Source organism: Lampetra fluviatilis, chromosome 34, assembly GCF_964198595.1.
Source record: "Lampetra fluviatilis chromosome 34, kcLamFluv1.1, whole genome shotgun sequence".
Classification (NCBI taxonomy): Eukaryota; Metazoa; Chordata; class Hyperoartia; order Petromyzontiformes; family Petromyzontidae; genus Lampetra; species Lampetra fluviatilis.
The window spans coordinates 12,401,500-12,413,533 of NC_136308.1; positions in this window are offsets into that span (position 1 = coordinate 12,401,500).

Consider the following 12,034-nt stretch of genomic DNA (forward strand, 5'->3'; position numbering starts at 1 on the left):
CACACAACACACTCAGTAATCACACATCATACACAGTAATCACACAACACACACAGTAATCACACAGCACACACAGTAATCACACAACACACACAGTAATCACACAACACACTCAGTAATCACACATCACACACAGTAATCACACAACACACAGTAATCACACATCACACACAGTAATCACACAGTAATCACACAACACACACAGTAATCACACATCACACACAGTAATCGCACAACACACACAGTAATCACACATCACACACAGTAATCACACAACACACACAGTAATTACACAACACACACAGTAATCACACAACACACATAGCAATCACACATCACAAACGGTAATCACAAATCACACACAGTAATCACACATCACACACAGTAATCACACATCACACACAGTAATCACACATCACACACAGTAATCACACAGCACACACAGTAATCACACACAGTAATCACACAACACACACAGTAATCACACAACACGCATTGTAATCACACAACACACACAGTAATCACACAGCACATACAGTAATGACACAACACACACAGTAATCACACAACACACACAGTAATCACACAACACACACAGCAATCACACATCACACACAGTAATCACACAGCACACACAGTAATCACACATCACACACAGTAATCACACAACACACACAGTAATCACACAACACACACAGTAATCACACATCACACACAGTAATCACACATCACACACAGTAATCACACATCACACACAGTAATCACACATCACACACAGTAATCACACATCACACACAGTAATCACACATCACACACAGTAATTACACATCACACACAGTAATCACACAACACACACAGTAATCACACATCACACACAGTAATCACACAACACACACAGTAATCACACAACACACACAGTAATCACACATCACACACAGTAATCACACATCACACACAGTAATCACACATCACACACAGTAATTACACATCACACACAGTAATCACACATCACACACAGTAATCACACAACACACAGTAATCACACATCACACACAGTAATCACACAGTAATCACACAACACACACAGTAATCACACAGCACACACAGTAATCACACACAGTAATCACACAACACGCATTGTAATCACACAACACACACAGCAATCACACATCACACACAGTAATCACACAGCACACACAGTAATCACACACAGTAATCACACATTACACACAGTAATCACACAACACACACAGCAATCACACATCACACACAGTAATCACACAGCACACACAGTAATCACGCACAGTAATCACACAACACGCATTGTAATCACACAACACACACAGTAATCACACAGTAATCACACCACACAGTAATCACACATCACACACAGTAATCACACAACACACACAGTAATCACCCAACACACACAGTAATCACACATCACACACAGTAATCACACAACACACACAGTAATCACCCAACACACACAGTAACCACACAACACACACAGTAATCACACATCACACACAGTAATCACACAGCACACACAGTAATCACACACAGTAATCACACAACACACACAGTAATCACACAAACGCATTGTAATCACACAACACACACAGTAATCACACAGCACACACAGTAATCACACATCACACACAGTAATCACACATCACATACAACAATCACACATCACACACAGTAATCACACAGCACACACAGTAATCACACAACACACTCAGTAATCACACATCACACACAGTAATCACACAACACACTCAGTAATCACCCAACACACACAGTAATCACACAACACACACAGTAATCACACAACACACACAGTAATCACACATCACACACAGTAATCACACATCACACACAGTAATCACACATCACATACAACAATCACACATCACACACAGTAATCACACAGCACACACAGTAATCACACAACACACTCAGTAATCACACATCACACACAGTAATCACACAACACACAGTAATCACACATCACACACAGTAATCACACAGTAATCACACAACACACACAGTAATCACACATCACACACAGTAATCACACAACACACACAGTAATCACACATCACACACAGTAATCACACAACACACACAGTAATTACACAACACACACAGTAATCACACAACACACATAGCAATCACACATCACACACGGTAATCACAAATCACACACAGTAATCACACATCACACACAGTAATCACACATCACACACAGTAATCACACATCACACACAGCAATCACACATCACACACAGTAATCACACAGCACACACAGTAATCACACACAGTAATCACACAACACACACAGTAATCACACAACACGCATTGTAATCACACAACACACACAGTAATCACACAGTAATCACACCACACAGTAATCACACATCACACACAGTAATCACACAACACACACAGTAATCACTCAACACACACAGTAATCACACATCACACACAGTAATCACACAACACACACAGTAATCACCCAACACACACAGTAATCACACAACACACACAGTAATCACACATCACACACAGTAATCACACAGCACACACAGTAATCACACACAGTAATCACACATCACACACAGTAATCACACAACACACACAGTAATCACACAACACACACAGTAATCACACAGCACACACAGTAATCACACAACACACACAGTAATCACACAACACGCATTGTAATCACACATCACACACAGTAATCACACAGCACACACAGTAATCACACCACACAGTAATCACACAACACACACAGTAATCACACACAGTAATCACACACAGTAATCACACAACACACACAGTAATCACTCATCACACACAGTAATCACACATCACACACAGTAATCACACAACACACACAGTAATCACACATCACACACAGTAATCACACAACACACAGTAATCACACAACACACACAGTAATCACACACAGTAATCACACATCACACACAGTAATCACACATGACACACAACAATCACACATCACACACAGTAATCACACAGCACACACAGTAATCACACAGAGTAATCACACAACACACACAGTAATCACACAACACGCATTGTAATCACACAACACACACAGTAATCACACAGCACACACAGTATCACACACAGTAATGACACAACACACACAGTAATCACACAACACGCATTGTAATCACACAACACACACAGTAATCACACAGCAAACACAGTAATCACACCACACAGTAATCACACATCACACACAGTAATCACACAACACACACAGTAATCACCCAACACACACAGTAATCACACATCACACACAGTAATCACTCATCACACACAGTAATCACACAACACACACAGTAATCACACATCACACAGAGTAATCACACAACACACACAGTAATCACACATCACACACAGTAATCACCCAACACACACAGTAATCACACATCACACACAGTAATCACTCATCACACACAGTAATCACACAACACACACAGTAATCACACATCACACAGAGTAATCACACAACACACACAGTAATCACACAACACACACAGTAATCGCACATCACACATAGTAATCACACATCACACACAGCAATCACACATCACACACAGTAATCACACAGCACACACAGTAATCACACACAGTAATCACACAACACACACAGTAATCACACATCACACACAGTAATCACACAACACACACAGTAATTACACAACACACACAGTAATCACACAACACACATAGCAATCACACATCACACACGGTAATCACAAATCACACACAGTAATCACACATCACACACAGTAATCACACATCACACACAGTAATCACACATCACACACAGTAATCACACAGCACACACAGTAATCACACACAGTAATCACACAACACACACAGTAATCACACAACACGCATTGTAATCACACAATACACACAGTAATCACACAGCACATACAGTAATGACACAACACACACAGTAATCACACAACACACACAGTAATCACACAGCACACACAGTAATCACGCACAGTAATCACACAACACGCATTGTAATCACACAACACACACAGTAATCACACAGTAATCACACCACACAGTAATCACACATCACACACAGTAATCACACAACACACACAGTAATCACCCAACACACACAGTAATCACACATCACACACAGTAATCACACAACACACACAGTAATCACCCAACACACACAGTAACCACACAACACACACAGTAATCACACATCACACACAGTAATCACACAGCACACACAGTAATCACACACAGTAATCACACAACACACACAGTAATCACACAAACGCATTGTAATCACACAACACACACAGTAATCACACAGCACACACAGTAATCACACCACACAGTAATCACATATCACACACAGTAACCACACAACACACACAGTAATCACCCAACACACACAGTAATCACACAACACACACAGTAATCACACAACACACACAGTAATCACACATCACACACAGTAATCACACATCACACACAGTAATCACACATCACATACAACAATCACACATCACACACAGTAATCACACAGCACACACAGTAATCACACAACACACTCAGTAATCACACATCACACACAGTAATCACACAACACACAGTAATCACACATCACACACAGTAATCACACAGTAATCACACAACACACACAGTAATCACACATCACACACAGTAATCACACAACACACACAGTAATCACACATCACACACAGTAATCACACAACACACACAGTAATTACACAACACACACAGTAATCACACAACACACATAGCAATCACACATCACACACGGTAATCACAAATCACACACAGTAATCACACATCACACAGAGTAATCACACATCACACACAGTAATCACACATCACACACATCAATCACACATCACACACAGTAATCACACAGCACACACAGTAATCACACACAGTAATCACACAACACACACAGTAATCACACAACACGCATTGTAATCACACAACACACACAGTAATCACACAGTAATCACACCACACAGTAATCACACATCACACACAGTAATCACACAACACACACAGTAATCACTCAACACACACAGTAATCACACATCACACACAGTAATCACACAACACACACAGTAATCACCCAACACACACAGTAATCACACAACACACACAGTAATCACACATCACACACAGTAATCACACAGCACACACAGTAATCACACACAGTAATCACACATCACACACAGTAATCACACAACACACACAGTAATCACACAACACACACAGTAATCACACAGCACACACAGTAATCACACACAGTAATCACACAACACACACAGTAATCACTCATCACACACAGTAATCACACATCACACACAGTAATCACACAACACACACAGTAATCACACATCACACACAGTAATCACACAACACACAGTAATCACACAACACACACAGTAATCACACACAGTAATCACACATCACACACAGTAATCACACATGACACACAACAATCACACATCACACACAGTAATCACACAGCACACACAGTAATCACACAGAGTAATCACACAACACACACAGTAATCACACAACACGCATTGTAATCACACAACACACACAGTAATCACACAGCACACACAGTATCACACACAGTAATGACACAACACACACAGTAATCACACAACACGCATTGTAATCACACAACACACACAGTAATCACACAGCAAACACAGTAATCACACCACACAGTAATCACACATCACACACAGTAATCACACAACACACACAGTAATCACCCAACACACACAGTAATCACACATCACACACAGTAATCACTCATCACACACAGTAATCACACAACACACACAGTAATCACACATCACACAGAGTAATCACACAACACACACAGTAATCACACAACACACACAGTAATCACACATCACACACAGTAATCACACAACACACACAGTAATTACACAACACACACAGTAATCACACAACACACATAGCAATCACACATCACACACGGTAATCACAAATCACACACAGTAATCACACATCACACAGAGTAATCACACATCACACACAGTAATCACACATCACACACATCAATCACACATCACACACAGTAATCACACAGCACACACAGTAATCACACACAGTAATCACACAACACACACAGTAATCACACAACACGCATTGTAATCACACAACACACACAGTAATCACACAGTAATCACACCACACAGTAATCACACATCACACACAGTAATCACACAACACACACAGTAATCACACAGCACACACAGTAATCACTCAACACACACAGTAATCACACATCACACACAGTAATCACACATCACACACAGTAATCACTCAACACACACAGTAATCACACATCACACACAGTAATCACACAACACACACAGTAATCACCCAACACACACAGTAATCACACAACACACACAGTAATCACACATCACACACAGTAATCACACAGCACACACAGTAATCACACACAGTAATCACACATCACACACAGTAATCACACAACACACACAGTAATCACACAACACACACAGTAATCACACAGCACACACAGTAATCACACACAGTAATCACACAACACACACAGTAATCACTCATCACACACAGTAATCACACATCACACACAGTAATCACACAACACACACAGTAATCACACATCACACACAGTAATCACACAACACACAGTAATCACACAACACACACAGTAATCACACACAGTAATCACACATCACACACAGTAATCACACATGACACACAACAATCACACATCACACACAGTAATCACACAGCACACACAGTAATCACACAGAGTAATCACACAACACACACAGTAATCACACAACACGCATTGTAATCACACAACACACACAGTAATCACACAGCACACACAGTATCACACACAGTAATGACACAACACACACAGTAATCACACAACACGCATTGTAATCACACAACACACACAGTAATCACACAGCAAACACAGTAATCACACCACACAGTAATCACACATCACACACAGTAATCACACAACACACACAGTAATCACCCAACACACACAGTAATCACACATCACACACAGTAATCACTCATCACACACAGTAATCACACAACACACACAGTAATCACACATCACACAGAGTAATCACACAACACACACAGTAATCACACAACACACACAGTAATCACACATCACACACAGTAATCACCCAACACACACAGTAATCACACATCACACACAGTAATCACTCATCACACACAGTAATCACACAACACACACAGTAATCACACATCACACAGAGTAATCACACAACACACACAGTAATCACACAACACACACAGTAATCGCACATCACACATAGTAATCACACATCACACACAGCAATCACACATCACACACAGTAATCACACAGCACACACAGTAATCACACACAGTAATCACACAACACACACAGTAATCACACATCACACACAGTAATCACACAACACACACAGTAATTACACAACACACACAGTAATCACACAACACACATAGCAATCACACATCACACACGGTAATCACAAATCACACACAGTAATCACACATCACACACAGTAATCACACATCACACACAGTAATCACACATCACACACAGTAATCACACAGCACACACAGTAATCACACACAGTAATCACACAACACACACAGTAATCACACAACACGCATTGTAATCACACAATACACACAGTAATCACACAGCACATACAGTAATGACACAACACACACAGTAATCACACAACACACACAGTAATCACACAGCACACACAGTAATCACGCACAGTAATCACACAACACGCATTGTAATCACACAACACACACAGTAATCACACAGTAATCACACCACACAGTAATCACACATCACACACAGTAATCACACAACACACACAGTAATCACCCAACACACACAGTAATCACACATCACACACAGTAATCACACAACACACACAGTAATCACCCAACACACACAGTAACCACACAACACACACAGTAATCACACATCACACACAGTAATCACACAGCACACACAGTAATCACACACAGTAATCACACAACACACACAGTAATCACACAAACGCATTGTAATCACACAACACACACAGTAATCACACAGCACACACAGTAATCACACCACACAGTAATCACATATCACACACAGTAACCACACAACACACACAGTAATCACCCAACACAAACAGTAATCACACAACACACACAGTAATCACACAACACACACAGTAATCACACATCACACACAGTAATCACACATCACACACAGTAATCACACATCACATACAACAATCACACATCACACACAGTAATCACACAGCACACACAGTAATCACACAACACACTCAGTAATCACACATCACACACAGTAATCACACAACACACAGTAATCACACATCACACACAGTAATCACACAGTAATCACACAACACACACAGTAATCACACATCACACACAGTAATCACACAACACACACAGTAATCACACATCACACACAGTAATCACACAACACACACAGTAATTACACAACACACACAGTAATCACACAACACACATAGCAATCACACATCACACACGGTAATCACAAATCACACACAGTAATCACACATCACACAGAGTAATCACACATCACACACAGTAATCACACATCACACACATCAATCACACATCACACACAGTAATCACACAGCACACACAGTAATCACACACAGTAATCACACAACACACACAGTAATCACACAACACGCATTGTAATCACACAACACACACAGTAATCACACAGTAATCACACCACACAGTAATCACACATCACACACAGTAATCACACAACACACACAGTAATCACTCAACACACACAGTAATCACACATCACACACAGTAATCACACAACACACACAGTAATCACCCAACACACACAGTAATCACACAACACACACAGTAATCACACATCACACACAGTAATCACACAGCACACACAGTAATCACACACAGTAATCACACATCACACACAGTAATCACACAACACACACAGTAATCACACAACACACACAGTAATCACACAGCACACACAGTAATCACACACAGTAATCACACAACACACACAGTAATCACTCATCACACACAGTAATCACACATCACACACAGTAATCACACAACACACACAGTAATCACACATCACACACAGTAATCACACAACACACAGTAATCACACAACACACACAGTAATCACACACAGTAATCACACATCACACACAGTAATCACACATGACACACAACAATCACACATCACACACAGTAATCACACAGCACACACAGTAATCACACAGAGTAATCACACAACACACACAGTAATCACACAACACGCATTGTAATCACACAACACACACAGTAATCACACAGCACACACAGTATCACACACAGTAATGACACAACACACACAGTAATCACACAACACGCATTGTAATCACACAACACACACAGTAATCACACAGCAAACACAGTAATCACACCACACAGTAATCACACATCACACACAGTAATCACACAACACACACAGTAATCACCCAACACACACAGTAATCACACATCACACACAGTAATCACTCATCACACACAGTAATCACACAACACACACAGTAATCACACATCACACAGAGTAATCACACAACACACACAGTAATCACACAACACACACAGTAATCACACATCACACACAGTAATCACCCAACACACACAGTAATCACACATCACACACAGTAATCACTCATCACACACAGTAATCACACAACACACACAGTAATCACACATCACACAGAGTAATCACACAACACACACAGTAATCACACAACACACACAGTAATCGCACATCACACATAGTAATCACACATCACACACAGCAATCACACATCACACACAGTAATCACACAGCACACACAGTAATCACACACAGTAATCACACAACACACACAGTAATCACACATCACACACAGTAATCACACAACACACATAGCAATCACACATCACACACGGTAATCACAAATCACACACAGTAATCACACATCACACACAGTAATCACACATCACACACAGTAATCACACATCACACACAGTAATCACACAGCACACACAGTAATCACACACAGTAATCACACAACACACACAGTAATCACACAACACGCATTGTAATCACACAATACACACAGTAATCACACAGCACATACAGTAATGACACAACACACACAGTAATCACACAACACACACAGTAATCACACAGCACACACAGTAATCACGCACAGTAATCACACAACACGCATTGTAATCACACAACACACACAGTAATCACACAGTAATCACACCACACAGTAATCACACATCACACACAGTAATCACACAACACACACAGTAATCACCCAACACACACAGTAATCACACATCACACACAGTAATCACACAACACACACAGTAATCACCCAACACACACAGTAACCACACAACACACACAGTAATCACACATCACACACAGTAATCACACAGCACACACAGTAATCACACACAGTAATCACACAACACACACAGTAATCACACAAACGCATTGTAATCACACAACACACACAGTAATCACACAGCACACACAGTAATCACACCACACAGTAATCACATATCACACACAGTAACCACACAACACACACAGTAATCACCCAACACACACAGTAATCACACAACACACACAGTAATCACACAACACACACAGTAATCACACATCACACACAGTAATCACACATCACACACAGTAATCACACATCACATACAACAATCACACATCACACACAGTAATCACACAGCACACACAGTAATCACACAACACACTCAGTAATCACACATCACACACAGTAATCACACAACACACAGTAATCACACATCACACACAGTAATCACACAGTAATCACACAACACACACAGTAATCACACATCACACACAGTAATCACACAACACACACAGTAATCACACATCACACACAGTAATCACACAACACACACAGTAATTACACAACACACACAGTAATCACACAACACACATAGCAATCACACATCACACACGGTAATCACAAATCACACACAGTAATCACACATCACACAGAGTAATCACACATCACACACAGTAATCACACATCACACACATCAATCACACATCACACACAGTAATCACACAGCACACACAGTAATCACACACAGTAATCACACAACACACACAGTAATCACACATCACACACAGTAATCACACAACACACACAGTAATCACCCAACACACACAGTAATCACACATCACACACAGTAATCACACAGCACACACAGTAATCACACATCACACACAGTAATCACACAACACACACAGTAATCACTCAACACACACAGTAATCACACATCACACACAGTAATCACACAACACACACAGTAATCACCCAACACACACAGTAATCACACAACACACACAGTAATCACACATCACACACAGTAATCACACAGCACACACAGTAATCACACAACACACACAGTAATCACACAGCACACACAGTAATCACACACAGTAATCACACAACACACACAGTAATCACTCATCACACACAGTAATCACACATCACACACAGTAATCACACAACACACACAGTAATCACACATCACACACAGTAATCACACAACACACAGTAATCACACAACACACACAGTAATCACACACAGTAATCACACATCACACACAGTAATCACACATGACACACAACAATCACACATCACACACAGTAATCACACAGCACACACAGTAATCACACAGAGTAATCACACAACACACACAGTAATCACACAACACGCATTGTAATCACACAACACACACAG